Here is a 15885-nt window from a genome sequence, read left to right as displayed (position 1 = left end):
GTCTATTCATGTTTTCTGCCCATTTCTTCACTGGGTTATTTGTTTTTCGGGTGTGGAGTTTGATGAGCTCTTTATAGATTTTGGATACTAGCCCTTTGTCCGATGTGTCATTTGCAAATATCTTTTCCCATTCCGTTGGTTGCCTTTTAGTTTTGTTGGTTGTTTCCTTGATCACGTGCTTTTAAAGCACAGAATATGCCTTAGACTTAGCCAAAACATACAGCTGCCCTGGTCTTAGAATCTGTAGCTAATGTTCCAAGAAAGTATTGCTACAGAAAGTCATCTCTGGTAGTGGTTTCTCCAGTAAACAAATCTGAAAGGTTAGAGTCAGGGCACTGGAAGTAATGTCTAGTCCTCAGCCATGACGGAGCAGGCTTAACTTGTCTTGACATTGGATGGGACTCCATGTTTACATTTTCTGACTTTCACCTAGAGGCTATTCAGTGATTCTTTTTGCCACCAAGGATCTTTTAATATACTCAATTTTTGCTTACTTCAGCCAGGTTTAATTTTTATTTCTTATATCTAAGATTTCTGATTGATATAAAAAGAATTATCTTTAATGAGTTTTTTTATTAAATGGGCACTTATTGCAGGCTTCATGTCCAACTACACAATCTGATCACATTTGAACAATCGCTACAAAGTTGGACATATACACCTACATTATCTGACATTTAAGGTCTTAACGATATACCATGGAATTACTGTATACTTAACCTTTATTATTCTTCCTTTCCTTAATCTCTACAAACATGCTATGATAGTCAGTAGACAGCTGAGTTAGTAAACAGCACACAGCTTAACTCTATGCCTGCCCTCTGGTTTGACATATTCTAATGCAGAAACAAACTTGAATAATTTAAATAAGTTGTGCAAAGTATTTGTATAAGATTAACTTTAGCTTTTTCCAATTTTGCCCTCAAATTTTTTGCTTTTATTTTTTATTGCTAAAAATATTTTAGGGGCATCTGGGGGGGGGGGGCTTAGTCAGTTAAATGTCCAATTCTTGATTTCAGCTCAAGTAATGATCTGACCACTCATGAGTTCAAGCCCTGCACCAGAGACTATCAATGAAGAGCCTGCTTGGGATTCTCTCTCTCCCTCTCTCTCTGTCCCTCCCTCACTCTCTCTCTCTCTCTCTCTCACTCACTCTCTCTCTCTCAAAGTAAATTAAAAAAATGTAAAGAAAATATTTCAGAAAAACCTGACAGAAAAACTCGAGGCAGTGAACCTGCTGAGAAAAATTCTGATAACACTGAGTCATCTAACCCACCAACCAAAACCAGAACACCAAATACGTGTAGGACTCATATTACCAGGAGCAAAGACAAAGGGCACATACTGAACAATGGAAGTAAAGCAAAAGGAAATGCTACATGAAGGATTCACCTTAAAGTACATGCATCAAGTTACTTATTGGTTATACACCAGGTTTTTCTCACAGTGAAAAAGATGTAAAATAAACACCAAATGGCAAAGTGCCAATAGCAGAGGTATACTGTGATTTTAACTCTTGTTTTCATATTCAAAGAAAAATTGCCAATTATATGAAACCGACTTGGAAGGCACAGCTGGATATAAAATAAAAGGGGGGAAAGCTGTTAACAGGTACTACTTGAGTCCTGTAGTTAACTGCAGCTAATTCACAACAAACATCATATAAGCACTGAACATGCACCATGTTTGAATACGATTCCAGAGTGAATTTTTCAGACCTTATACTCCTATGTGGCTTCTCTCTCAATGAATAGACCATTTAGATTTTCTGTTCAGAATACATCAGATGAGTGTGTGTGTGTGTGTGTGAGTGTGTGTGCATGCTCGTGTGTGCTCAGGAGGGAGAGGAAGAGAGAGGTAGAAAAGAGAGTTTAAGAGTGTAAAATATTATGAAGAACCTAAATAAATAATGCAAATTTCATTCATGTAAATACCTTTCTATTTTCAGCAGCAGGCCATTTATTTACCAATGTATGGATATCAAGGCATCAATTAAAGTTCCAATTACAGTATAATACTTCCTTCTTAAAAAAGCACTTGTAAACTGATAATTTCCCCCAAGGAGGCTGCTCACTAAGTTTCATGAAGGACTTTCTCAGTTTTGTAAGGCATCTGAAAATTCATTAGTAAGTGAGAATAAATATCATAAAATATAACATTAATAATGTTAACTGAATTAAACTGCACTTCTGAAAAATAAATAGCATTTTGAATATTCTTCTATTCCTTAGGGGACAATGACTATGGCAAAAACATTTTTTTATATCCACTACCACTTCCTTCCCAGAACGTCTCTTGTTATTAGGCATGAAGTATGGTTAGTAAATATTTACAATGGTCATGTCAATGTCACTATGGAAATAGGCTCAAGAGTAGTTAAAGAAGACCCGATGTCTTATCAAGCTATCAGCAGGATAGGGATAACTTATGACTCTTACACTGACATCCTTTAAATATAGACTCAGCGATACTCATGTATATTTATTGTAATGAATGAATTATATACAATATTTATTTTCCTTTTTTTTTGGTGCTGGAAACAGAGAGTGAACCATCATATAGAAATATTTCAAATTAACTGGCTAAGATAAATGATGAAAACAACCTCATATTCCCAAAATAATTGGCAATTTCTGTAGAGATAAAAAAAAAGCCATATTAAATACTTAAAAAAACGCTTTTATATGATTATAATGAACCAAATATTCTATTCAGTTAATTCTTTAGATAACCTCTATGTCCAGGTATTATTATTAATCCCTGTTTTATTTATAAGGAAATTAAGATGAGAGGGAGTTAAGTAATTTGCCAAAGATTACACTCTTAGTGTGTGGTTGAGCTGAGATTTGAATGTGGGGGATTCTGGTTCCAAAGTCAATGTCTTCAAACCTTGGTACCCTATCTTTACAGAGATCACAGCATGAGGCAACTCTCTTCACAGGTCTCTGAATGCACTTATGAAGATTTACTGACTTGATGTTGTCTTTATTTTCATTCATCATTAAACGTTGTTTAATTAGGGGTGCCTGGGTGGTTCAGTCGGGTAAGCATTGGATTCTCGGTTTCGGCTCAGGTCATGATCTCATGGTTTTGTGGGCTCAAGCCCGCGTTGGGCTCCTCCACATTCACAGTGAGCAGCCTTCCTGGGATTCTGTTTCTCCCTCTGCCCTTCCTCCACTCACACTGTCTCTGTCTCTCTCAAAATAAACAAATTAAAAAAAACGTTTTCAATTATTTAATAGTTCAAGCACTAAAGAGTGCTTTAGTTATTGAAACAAGGATTCCACATAGGAAATGGAACAAAAAGATCATATTTTGAAACAAAAGCCCTATTTTGATTTAAGAATGTGGTGAATCAACGGAATAATGCTTCTAATTGTATTTCTATACTTGAGATTCTCTGATTATGTCACTATTTTCTGTTCTAGAAAGCCAAGAGGGCTTTTTAGTCTAAAGAGGTGGTCTCTAAGGTTTTGTTATTTATGACATATTCCCTCAGAGAGAAATACTGTTTTATTCTAAAGAAAGACCATAAAATATGAATACACAGGAGTAGTCACTTGGGCACTAGCATTTTTCACTTTGTTTGCACAGCTCACACCATTTAACCAGAAGACAAAGTAAGAAATCTTATTGTAGTGGCATAATCCGAAATATAATTACTTTTCAACTGAGAAAATGGTCATCAGATAATTAGAACAGTATATAAATTAAGATTTATGGGGCGCCTGGGTGGCGCAGTCGGTTAAGCGTCCGACTTCAGCCAGGTCACGATCTCGCAATCCGTGAGTTTGAGCCCCGCGTCGGGCTCTGTGCTGACGGCTCAGAGCCTGGAGCCTGTTTCCGATTCTGTGTCTCCCTCTCTCTCTGCCCCTCCCCCGTTCATGCTCTGTCTCTCTCTGTCCCAAAAATAAATAAAAAACGTTGAAAAAAAAAAAATTTTTTTAAAAAAAAATTTAAAAAAAAAAAAACAAAAAAACAAAATAAAGAGTACTCAGAGGGAAATTTATAGCAAAAAAAAAAAAAAAAAAGATTTAGGTCAGGTAAAATGTCATTTCCCCCTTTATTTCTAAATATACTCATCTTTTTAAAAATAGGAACAAATCATTGTTTGGTTTTTAGAGCAATTTTTAATTTTTATGTTTCCTCTGATGCTTATGTTGACCCTCACCAGTTGCTGCATAATCTCAATGATGAGATCCAGCTCAATTCCCCCCTTAAGAACAGTGTGTATGTAAATACTGGGAAATGCTACGAATAGTACTGCAACTTTTTAAAGTATGCTTGGTTGATGTTATCTATAGAAGACACCAGTTTACCTAGTTACAATTTACACAGTTTCAAATTGCATAGAAATTTCGTCTGGGTTTGAACAAAAAAATTACTGGTCATAATCAGTCAGCCTCTTAATATGTCTTAATTGACTAGTCTCATATTCTAGGGACAAGTGACATAAAAGCAAACAGACAAAGCTCATGCTTCAGTAGAATTGTACACTAGTGGGGGAAGACAGACATTCACAATTGTTTTAAATGTTTACTTATTTATTCTGAGAGAGAGAGAGAGAGGAGGAGAGACAGGGAGAGAGAGAATCCCAAGCAGGCTTCACACTGTCAGTGAAGAGCCCAATGCGTGGCTTGACCTCACAAAGTGTGAAATCATGACCTCGGCTGAAATCAAGAGTCAGATGCCACCCAGGAGCTCCCAGACATTCACAATTTAGGTAGATATAACTTATGTTTGTGATAAAATGCAATACTTAAAAATTAAAAAAATTGGAGTTATGGGATGGCGATAATATTTTCATAGATGCAGTTATCGGAACCCTCTCTAGTAGGTGACATTTAAGCAGATCGGAATGAATGACACTGACTCCCTGACAAGCTGGGAAATGTGGGACAAGATAAAGCCCTATGATGAGAGACACTTAGTGTCCAAACAACAGCACAGACACCAGGTGGCTGAGTAGCATGAGGTGAGGAGTAAGTTGTAAAAGATAAGCAGAATGATTTGAAATTTCATTATCTATCTATCTATCTATCTATCTATCTAGACTACATGATGAAATTCCATATCTAGATAGATAGATAGATAGATAGATAGATAGACAGATATAACTATAATGAAAAGCAACCTTTTCAGTGACCGGTAGAAGGCTAACTTTGTAGTGATGGGATTTCTAAATTGTGAATTCATATCTCTTCCCATCAAAAGACACATAAAACACCACAGAACTCACTACTGGAACATTATGATATGATATGCAGACATCATAATTAAAGTACAACATGGAGCAAAAAGACCAAATGATAATAGATGGGTACTTTTGATGTCTCTATATTTTGCAGACAGAGATAAGACATGACTGAATATTCTAATATGACCTCATTTCAGTACTGCAGTATATTTTTAACTGGTCAGCATTCCTTCATTTTCATCCTTCTCAAAAGCCACCACACACACACCAATTCATCTTTTTAAAGTTTGCTTTGGTAATATCTTTCCTTTGTAGAGCATATAGATAGAGGTTAAGACTTAGGTGCTGGTAAATGCAAATATATCGTTACAAAATACCACTTTAAATGTGAAAAACCACAAAAATAACATTAGCAACCTTTTAATATGATCTAGACACACTTTTAAACATTCTACCTGGGACCACATCATTTAATTCCTACAAAAATCCTATGAATGTAGTTTTAAAGACTGTTTTCATACCTATTTTCTACATGAGTGAACTGAGGCAGAGAGATTATCCTTTTTCCATGATGATATAGCTGGTGAATGATTGGGTTGGAATCTGAACCCAAGTTCTCAGACTCCAGAATCTGTCTTTTAACCACTAAAACACACAAACATACATATATAACATACAATATATATTACCTCTATAATACCACATTGAGTAGTCTACCATTCTTAATTATTTGTGATGTTTCTAGAATTGCAAAAATATTTTGTTTCTTCATGAGGGTATCTTTACTCTCTCAGAACATTATTTTGAATAGAGATTCTAGACAATGGGGCTATAGTATCTAAACATACAAACATGCTTAAGTCTCTTGATACATGTATTGTTTACATGTTTTTGGCCTAGCATTTATTGCACATAAAGCCAGATGATAAATATAGGAAGTAGTTATATTTCCTAATCATTACAAAAATATATGCTGTATGCTAAGGCTCATTCCCAGGATCTGGGCCAATCTCTGAGTATTCTACCATAGGAAAACAGCCATGCAGGTGGTAACATGCGAAGTCAGCATTTAAGAATGAGTAAAACATTAATAGCATTAAGGAGAGAAATGAATAGTATTGCAAATTGAGAATTTGGTGCCTTTCTTCTGATTGTTCTCACTTTAGAAAACATCCACAGGTATCCTACCTGTTCTTTGATTAGATATCTCTATTCTCAAACGAGCTACATAAAAATTTTAAGATCAATGCATTCCAAAATCACAATATTTTAAACAACCTTCTTTTTCTTGGAATGATCAACATAAAAACTAACTGGAGCTATTTTATGTATTGCCAGAAATATTGTTCATCACTCAGCCTAAATATATTGGTCTCCGTTTCCTGGCATGAATGTGACAAAATGTGTGCTTTTCCAGAATGTCAAAGCAAGTTATCAGTCTTTCCATAATTTTTAATATGTAATGTCTAGTGACTCATGTTGACTGATTTTTGTCACGATATATTATACGTGTTAAAAATTAAGAGTGGTACTGTCGGGAAGCCATGAAGCATTGAACATATGAGCTAATGCTTTCCATAAATACATCCATGCATTCACATTCACATCTTTACTTATCTCAGATAAAAGCCTATGGAAAGAACTTCATTAAAGCATTATGAAAAAGATATTTACTGAGAGAAAGGCAAAATGATTAATGCATAGCAGTCATGAAACACATTGGAGCTGATGGCCTCGCCATTAAAAGGAGCTATAAACATCACTGCTTGAAATGGTGGTCTTCATCAATGTAACAGCGCCCTCTATGTTCGAGAGCATGCAATATGGAGAAGAGTCATACAGTCTGCATAGTTAATGAAGCCTGATTTTTCCGTATCTGGAAAATTTTACCTTTACACATAAAGGTAAAATTAACTTCTTAACTTGTTTATCAGCCAATTTTATGGTCCACCTCCATAAAGCCAAAAGGATAATATTAAGATTTTATAAGAAAAAAATGAAACAGAATTTTAAATCCATAGTTGTTAATTTCTTTGGAGAACAACCACTTACCTATCGTGCTTGAATATTAAAAGCAGAAATGATTTTGAATGGGAAAATAATACATTTTTTTAATACTGAAAATGTTTAAGACTCTTAAAAGTAATAGAAAAGTATTTGACTTTGACATAAATCATAAGCATAAATTATAGGTTTCAGTTATAAGGCATCTTCTTACAAATTATAAGGAAAGCCTGGCTGAATTACATAAAAACTTTCTACAAGGAAAATTTTAAAAAAAAATTTTTTTTTAACGTTTATTTATTTTTGAGACAGAGAGAGACAGAGCATGAACGGGGGAGGGTCAGAGAGAGAGGGAGACACAGAATCTGAAACAGGCTCCATGCTCTGAGCAGTCAGCCCAGAGCCCGACGCGGGGCTCAAACTCACGGACCGTGAGATCGTGACCTGAGCCGAAGTCGGACGCTTAACCGACTGAGCCACCCAGGCGCCCCTCTACAAGGAAAATTTTATCATAGAACTAATACCAGAGGAATAGGTGAAATATACTCTTTTAGAAACTACTATCCAGAAAAGAAGACTTTTTCCTTGCTACTCTTTAGTATCCATAAATATCCATTAATTTCCCAATGTAAATCTTCAGATTATTTTATAAACTTTTCCCTCAAAGTGTTAAAGGCAAGATGAAAATTAAATTAGAATAGTCCAACTTTGTAAATAGGAATAGTTTTAAATGCTTGTTTTTATTAGTAACTTAAAATATTTGATCTTTTAAGGTACTTGTTAGCTTAAATTAATTACTATAGGCTATAAATACTTGTAAAAACTGAATTGTCTGACACAAAATGAAATGCGCAAAATGGAAGTTTTGGTTGAGGATTTTATTCTAAATTTTCCATTTATGCAACTGTAGTGCTAAGTATATTGTTAAAAATAAGAAGAAAAGGAAGTTAGAAAAAACGGATAGGGCAAATAAGGTTGGAATTTTGTATAAAGAAGTTCATCAAATTAGAAATGGGAGTGACCTTAGGATGTCTAAGAAATATCAAATGTTTCTGTCATACACTTCAAATGTTACACAGTTTTTAAAGTACTATGACAATTTAAAGAAATAGTTCTCTTTTTTCCTCCAAAACTGTTCAACTTTTTCTACATGATCTATAGTATAATGGTACTGAAATTTGAATGTATAGCATTTAAGATAGAAGCCAGGTACACCTGGGTGGCTCAGTTGGTTAAGTGTCCGACTTCAGCTCCGGTCATGATTTCACAATTCGTGGGTTTGAATCCCACATTGGGCTCTGCGCTGACCAGGCTCAGAGCCTTGAGCCTGCTTCAGATTCTGTGTCTCCCTCTCTCTGCCCTTCTCCTGCTCATGCTCTCTCTCTCTCTCTCTCTCTCTCTCTCTCTCTCTCTCAAAAATAAACAAACATTAGAAGAATAAACAGCCAAATTAAAAAAAAAAATTAAGCCGAACAAAAATTAAATACAAATATATCACAACAGAATCTTGTGATTTCCATCAGATGTATTAACAAGCTACACACAGTTAATAAAAAATTAAGTGTAGACATATTTAAAATTGTCAGGGGGCTTAAGAATAGAATTTATTCTTAAATTTCTGTCAGATCTAAATATAAAGGTGGAACCTTTCAAATTCCCAAATATCATTTTTTCCCAAAAGAATGAGGACCTGGAAACAGGAGTATGAATATAGGGTCTATGTTTTTGTTTCAAGAATCTGGTGGAAGAATGAGTTATTTTACAAATTATAATTATATTCTAACTTTAATATTTTAAAAATTATTAGATTGTTGAATATATTTCCTTTTGCAAAGCCAAAAATGTAATTTTAAAAGCATGCCCTCTATAAACTTAATATAACTTTAAAAATTAAGAAAAACAGAAAAGAAGCAAATTTATTTACTTTCTCTTTCAAGGGTAGGGGTAAAACTCAAATATCTATTTGAATATTTTGTTTTAAAAACTGTGAAGGAGTACCAGCATTCACAAATGAAGTATTACAGAACCTGCCGAGAGAAGAACAAATTGCACAGTTCAAAAAAAAAAAAAATGTACAAATGGTTACTAAAGTATGAAGGGGCAGACCTACGCTGGCCAACCATGCCTCCTCCCCTTGAGTAACAGGACTCCGACCCTTCCCCAGACAATCGGCCAAGGCCACAACCCTTCCCCAGCCAATCAGCTGAGGCCACAGCCATTACCTCACCAACTGCCCCTAGACCCCAATAAAACCTTTGTGCTTTTGAAACCTGCTCTCTCTCCCCTGTATCTCACCGCTGTGTCGGTGCAGGTAGGGGATTGAGCTCGAGCTAGCTCGAATAAAGGCTCTTTGCTTTTGCATCGGACTGGGCTCCCTGGTGGTCTTTGGGGATCACGAATTCTGGGCATAACATTTGGGGGCTCGGCCCGGGATCCCCAAGACCCTGGAGAGCCTGACTGGCCACGGTTAGTGTCTGTTTGTTCTGTCTTTTCTGTGTGAGCTCATTTCTGAAATTCTGGTAGTGCCCAGCGTGGTCTAAGTGGACACACTGGAGGACCACGGGCTGGGAATTTCAGAAGATGTTCTCATCCTCCTTTTTGGAGGGATGTGGAATCCCCTCATTGGTTCTGGAGGGACGTGGAATCCCCTCAAAGGTCTGAGACGAGGCGGGTCACTCCCGCCAGTTGGCGTGAGGCCATCGTCTAGCTTTCGGTTTAGGAGGAACGTGGAATCCCCTCATCGGTTTTGGAGGGATGTGGAATCCCCTCAAAGGTCTGAGCTAGCTTTCAGTTTTGCTTCCACAGAGTTGGAAGACTGTTTCTAACGGCCCTCTGTTTGTCTGTTTCTGTGTTTCTCTGTTTTGTTCTGTGGACTTACTGGACAGACGTTATGGGACAGACTCAGACTACCCCTCTACCCACCCTCTTGGCTTAAGCCCTTCCTAGCCCCACTCCCTCCTGAGCCAAAACCTATTCTTGCTTTGCAGGGGACAAAGAAGAAGAAAAACAAGAAAAGTCTTACCCAGCCTTCAGCACCCCTCTACCCTGTCCTACAAGGGGGGACTAAAGAAGAATTAATTTTTCCTCCCCCGTATAACCCCCTAGAATGCTGGAAGAACACCATCCTCCCCCTCCAGGGGAGGCAGACACTGTTCTGAGAGCGGGAGGTGGAAACACTCCAGTGGGAAGCCTGCCCTTTACCAGACAAAGGGCTCAGAGGGAGCAATCCGCCTCCGCTGCCGACTCCACTATTCTGCCCCTGTGAGCCACCGGACCCCCAGACGTGGAGGGGAATCAGCCCCATCACTATTAGCCTTTCGCCACTAGTGACCTCTACAATTGGAAAGCTCAGAAGCCTAAGTTTTCTGGGAAACCGGCAGAGCTTATTGATTTATTAGACTCTGTTCTTTTTACCCATCAGCCCACGTGGGACTATTGCCAGCAGCTTTTGCAGGTCCTGTTCATGACTGAAGAAAGAGAAAGAATCCTCAATGGGGCCCAAAAACTAGTTCCGGGTACAGATGGGAATCCCACCACCAACCAGGCTCAGATAGATGCCTCCTTCTCCTTAAATTGGCCCCAGTGGGATTTCAACACGGCAGAAGGTAAGGAGAGGCTCCGGGTCTACCGCCAGACTCTAATGGGGGGGTCTCCGAATGGCTGCTAGAAAGCCAACCAATTTGGCCAAGGTAGGAAATGTACAACAGGGAAAAGATGAATCTCCAGCTGCCTTTTTAGAACGGATCATGGACCTATACCCCCATGGATCCAGAGGCTCCAGAAAGCAGGGCAGCTGTTATCATGGCCTTTGTAAACCAATCGGCCATAGACATTAGGAGAAAATTACAGAAAATAGATAGACTAGGAGAAAAAAAGTCTGCAGGACTTACTGGTGGTAGTCGAAAAGGTATATAATAATGGGGAGCCTCCTGAGGAGAAGCAGGCTCATGCCATGGCGGCTCCCAGCAGTAAGCAGACTCGAGACCTGGCCAGAATACTACTAGCTACCACTGCTGACTTCCCCCGAGGAACGAGACCACCGTCTCTGGCAGCTGGCAGACGAAGCAAGAAAAGGTAAAGGAACCACCAAGTGGGGGGGAAGCAGAGGCTACAGAAAGATCAGTGCACATACTGCAAGGAGAGAGGGCATTGGGCCCGAGATTGTCCGAAAAGGGCCGGTGGGAAGGGAAGCAAGACTGATCGAGTAAAAGTCCTAGAGCTAGATGAACTGAGTGATTAGGGGAGTCGGGGTTCAGACCCTCTCCCCGAACCCAGGGTAACTCTTAAAGTGGAGGGGACCCCTGTTGACTTCCTCGTCGACACCGGAGCACAACATTCAGTCCTCCACACCCCACAAGGAAAACTAGCCAGCAAGAAGTCCTGGGTACAAGGGGCAACTGGTATGAGCCAGCATTCATGGACTACCCGAAGAATGGTAGATTTGGGGACCGGACGGGTATCCCACTCCTTTATGGTAATACCAGAATGCCCCTACCCACTGTTAGGACGGGACTTACTGACCAAGATTGGAACTCAGATAACTTCCAGACAAGGGGGGCCTCAGTTCACCAATGGCAAGGGCCACCCCATCCAGGTCCTGACCATGAAACTGGAGGATGAATACCGCCTCCACCAGGAGGCACTCCCGAGAGAGGATAATATGCCTCCCGAGAGAGGCAGATGGCTACAAGAATTCCCCTCGGTTTGGGCAGAGACAGGGGGGATAGGACTAGCTGCTCACAGGACCCCAGTCCTGGTAGAGCTCAAGCCAGGAGAAAGTCCAGTAAGGATCAAACAATACCCCATGTCTCAGGAGGCCCGGAAGGGGATCCAGCCACACATCTGGAGACTACAAAGCCTAGGGGTACTAGTTCCTTGCCAGTCTCCCTGGAACACCCCCCCTACTGCCGGTCAAAAAGCCTCACACAAATGACTATCAACCGGTACAAGACCTCCAGGAAGTAAATAAGAGGGTCATGGACATACACCCAACTGTTCCCAACCCATATACTCTCTTGAGCTCCTTGGCGCCCTCCAGGGTCTGGTATACTGTACTAGATTTAAAGGGCGCCTTCTTCAGTCTGCCGCTGGCACCCCAGAGCCAACCCTTGTTCGCCTTCGAGTGGCATGATCTGGAGGAGGGCTACAGTGGGCAACTCACCTGAACACGGCTGCCTCAGGGATTCAAAAATTCGCCCACCATCTTCGACGAGGCACTACACGAGGACCTGGGTGAGTACAGAAGGGAGCGTCCTGGCCTCACCCTTCTACAGTACTTAGATGACATCCTGATTGCTGCCGACATGGACAAAGACTGTGAGCGAGGGACCCAGGACCTGCTGGCTACCCTGGGGGCCTTAGGGTACCAGGCATCCGCGAAGAAGGCTCAGATATGCAGGGAGAGGGTAAGTTACCTGGGATATATCCTGGAGGGCGGACAGCGGCGGTTATCAGATGCCAGAAAAGAAACTGTCCTAAAGATCCCTATTCCCACCTCCCAAAGAGAAGTAAGGGAATTCTTAGGATCAGCTGGCTACTGCCGCCTCTGGGTTCCAGGTTTTGCTGAGATCGCCAGGCCCCTATATGAAGCTACCAAAGAGGGGAAAACATTTAAATGAGCTGAAAAAGAAGAAACTGCCTTTAATCAGTTAAAAAAGGCCCTCCTAAGTGCCCCAGCCCTGGGCCTACCAGACATTACGAAGCCCTTCCACCTCTTTGTAGACGAACATAAGGGAATAGCAAAAGGGGTTCCAACTCAAGCCTTACGCCCCTGGAACCACCCGGTGGCTTACCTGTCCAAGAAACTAGACCCAGTGGCTGCCGGCTGGCCGCCATGCCTAAGAATTATTGCGGCGACAGCACTCCTAGTCAAGGATGCAGACAAACTGACCCTAGGACAGGAGATCTGGATCACAACCCCACACGCCATTGAAGGGGTTCTGAAACAGCCTCCTGATAGATGGATGAGCAACACACGTACCAGAGCCTCCTACTCAACCCTCTACGAGTGCGGTTCCACCCCAGTGCAGCCCTCAATCCTGCAACCCTGCTTCCCGACCCTGACCTAGGTGCTCCACTACATGACTGTGCGGGAATCCTGGAACAAGTACATGGATTCCGGACGGACCTGACAGACCGACCCCTCCCCGATGCCAAGGCTACTTGGTTCACTGATGGCAGCAGCTATGTGCGAGACGAACACAGGTATGCGGGTGCAGCAGTGGTCACCGAAACAGACACCGTATGGGCGGAGGCTCTACCCTCCGGAACGTCAGCCCAGCGAACAGAGCTCATAGCCCTCACCAAGGCACTGATGCTGGGAGCTAGAAAACAGCTTAACAACTACTGGACTTGGGAGACCCAGTTTTACCAGACCAGCCCAAATACTCCCAGGAGGAGTTACAGCTGATCAAGAAACTCCCCATGGCCCAGGAGATAAAGGGATGGTGGTATACACCTAACAAGGAGCTCATGCTGCCAGACCTGCTCGGAGTCTCAATATTAGAGCAAGTTGTATCTGCCTGCAAGACCTGCCAACTCACCAACTCGAGAGCCACATCAAATATAAAAGGAACCAGGCTCAGAGGCACCAGACCGGGAGCCCAATGGGAGATCGACTTCACTGAAGTCAAACCAGGAAAGTATGGTTATAAATATCTTTTAGTATTTACAGACACCTTCTCTGGCTGGGTGGAGGCATACCCAACCAAGTATGAAACGGCTCAGATGGTGGCTAAGAAGGTACTAGAAGACATCTTACCCAGGTATGGTTTTCCTGCCATGGTAGGATCAGACAATGGACCAGCTTTTATCTCGCAGGTAACACAGGCAGTAGCCAAGGCGGTGGGGGCAAAGTGGAAATTACATTGTGCTTATAGGCCCCAGAGCTCAGGACAGGTAGAAAGAATGAATAGAACCCTAAAAGAGACCCTTACCAAATTAACCATGGGGACTGGTGGGGACTGGGTGACTCTCCTACTGTATGCCCTTTACCGGGTTAGGAACACTCTTTATACTAGTAGGGTTTTACTCCCTACGAGATCATGTTTGGCAGGCCACCCCCTATTATTCCCAACCTTCTTGCTAAGTTTAAAGATCAAGAACTTTTTCTTTCCTTGAGAGGGCTCCAGATGGTGCACAAGGACATTTGGCCATGCCTCCGTACCATCTACGAGGCTGGCCCGACCCTGACACCGTATCAGTACAGGCCAGGAGACTGGGTCTACGTCAAGAGGCACCACCGAGAGACCCTCGAGCCACGCTTGAAGGGACCCTACATCATGGTGCTGACAACCCCCACCGCTCTCAAAGTAGACGGCATCCCAACCTGGGTCCATCACACCCACGTTCGGCCAGCAGACCCCTCCTCGATCCGGAAGGACTTCGTCACGCCATGGGCCGTCAATCGGGACCAACACAACCCTCTCAAGTTCAAGCTACAGCGCATTCGACCCACCTAATATTGGTAACTCTGTTAATTCTGCTTGTCATTGCTCATGCTGCCGGGAGTCCCCACGCCCCCCAAAACATCACCTGGCAGATCATAGACACCAGCTCGGGTACAATACTTAATCAGACCTCCCAGAGCCACCCCAGGGACACTCAGTTCCCAGAACTTTGTGTAAACCTCCAAACTCTGTTCTGCTTGTCACCATAAATGCAGCTGGTCCCATGATTGGGTCTGTAAGCTACATGACAAGGGGGGAATGAAGGGGCGGACCTACGCCGGCTGACCACGCCTCCTTCCCTTGAGTAACAGGACTCCGACCCTTCCCCAGACAATCAGCCAAGGCCACAACCCTTCCCCAGCCAATCGGCTGAGGCCACAGACATTACCTCACCAACTGCCCCTAGACCCCAATAAAACCTTTGTGCTTTTGAAACTTGCTCTCTCTCCCCGGTATCTCACCGCTGTGTCGGTGCAGGTAGGGGATTGAGCTCAAGCTAGCTCGAATAAAGGCTCTTTGCTTTTGCATCGGACTCGGCTCCCTGGTGGTCTTTGGGGATCACGAATTCTGGGCATAACAAGTATATTGTCAATTTGGGAAGTGATTACACTCTAATCTCTTTTTTTTTCTTTCCCCTCCCCCATGGGTTTCTGTTAAGTTTCTCAGGATCCACATAAGAGTGAAACCATATGGTATCTGTCTTTCTCTGTATGGCTTATTTCACTTAGCATAACACTCTCCAGTTCCATCCATGTTGCTACAGGGCCATATTTCATTCTTTCTCATTGCCATGTAGTACTCCATTGTGTATATAAACCACAATTTTTTTATCCATTCATCAGTTGATTACAAATTTTTGAGTAGATTAGTAGATATTCCGGAGGAAAGAGAGATTCACTAACCACTCACTAACATGCTATGCAGTATTTAATTGAATGTGACTATGTCCCTATAATGCCCAAAAGAAAAAACGTCCAAAAAGTTAAGGTATTCATTATTCAGTAAATAGTACTTATTTGTGAATTGAAAATCAGGAAAAAATACCCCAAACCATCAAATTTAGTCCTAATGGTTAAGCAGATGCTGGGCACATTCTGAAATCAAGAATGTTTATAATCAATGATGTAGCAAAGATGATGATTGAGACTCAAGGTTAAGTTAGTAGACAAGGACTGGAAATACAATGACGAAGATATACACTACCTTCCCTCCATCATTCTAACTTTACAAAAAGGA

The 15885-nt window shown here is 41.4% G+C and overlaps 1 pseudogene; it reads left to right on the top strand.

The window, feature by feature from the left end:
* The first annotated feature begins 13350 nt into the window (after nucleotides 1-13350).
* The window catches only part of LOC122225419, a 50254-nt pseudogene continuing 47719 nt past the window's right edge, over nucleotides 13351-15885 (top strand).

The sequence above is a fragment of the Panthera leo genome, chromosome B4 (genome assembly GCF_018350215.1).
Source record: "Panthera leo isolate Ple1 chromosome B4, P.leo_Ple1_pat1.1, whole genome shotgun sequence".
NCBI lineage: Eukaryota > Metazoa > Chordata > Mammalia > Carnivora > Felidae > Panthera > Panthera leo.
The sequence above is the reverse complement of the archived record's forward strand: the minus strand, read 5'-3'. Positions and strand labels throughout refer to the sequence as shown.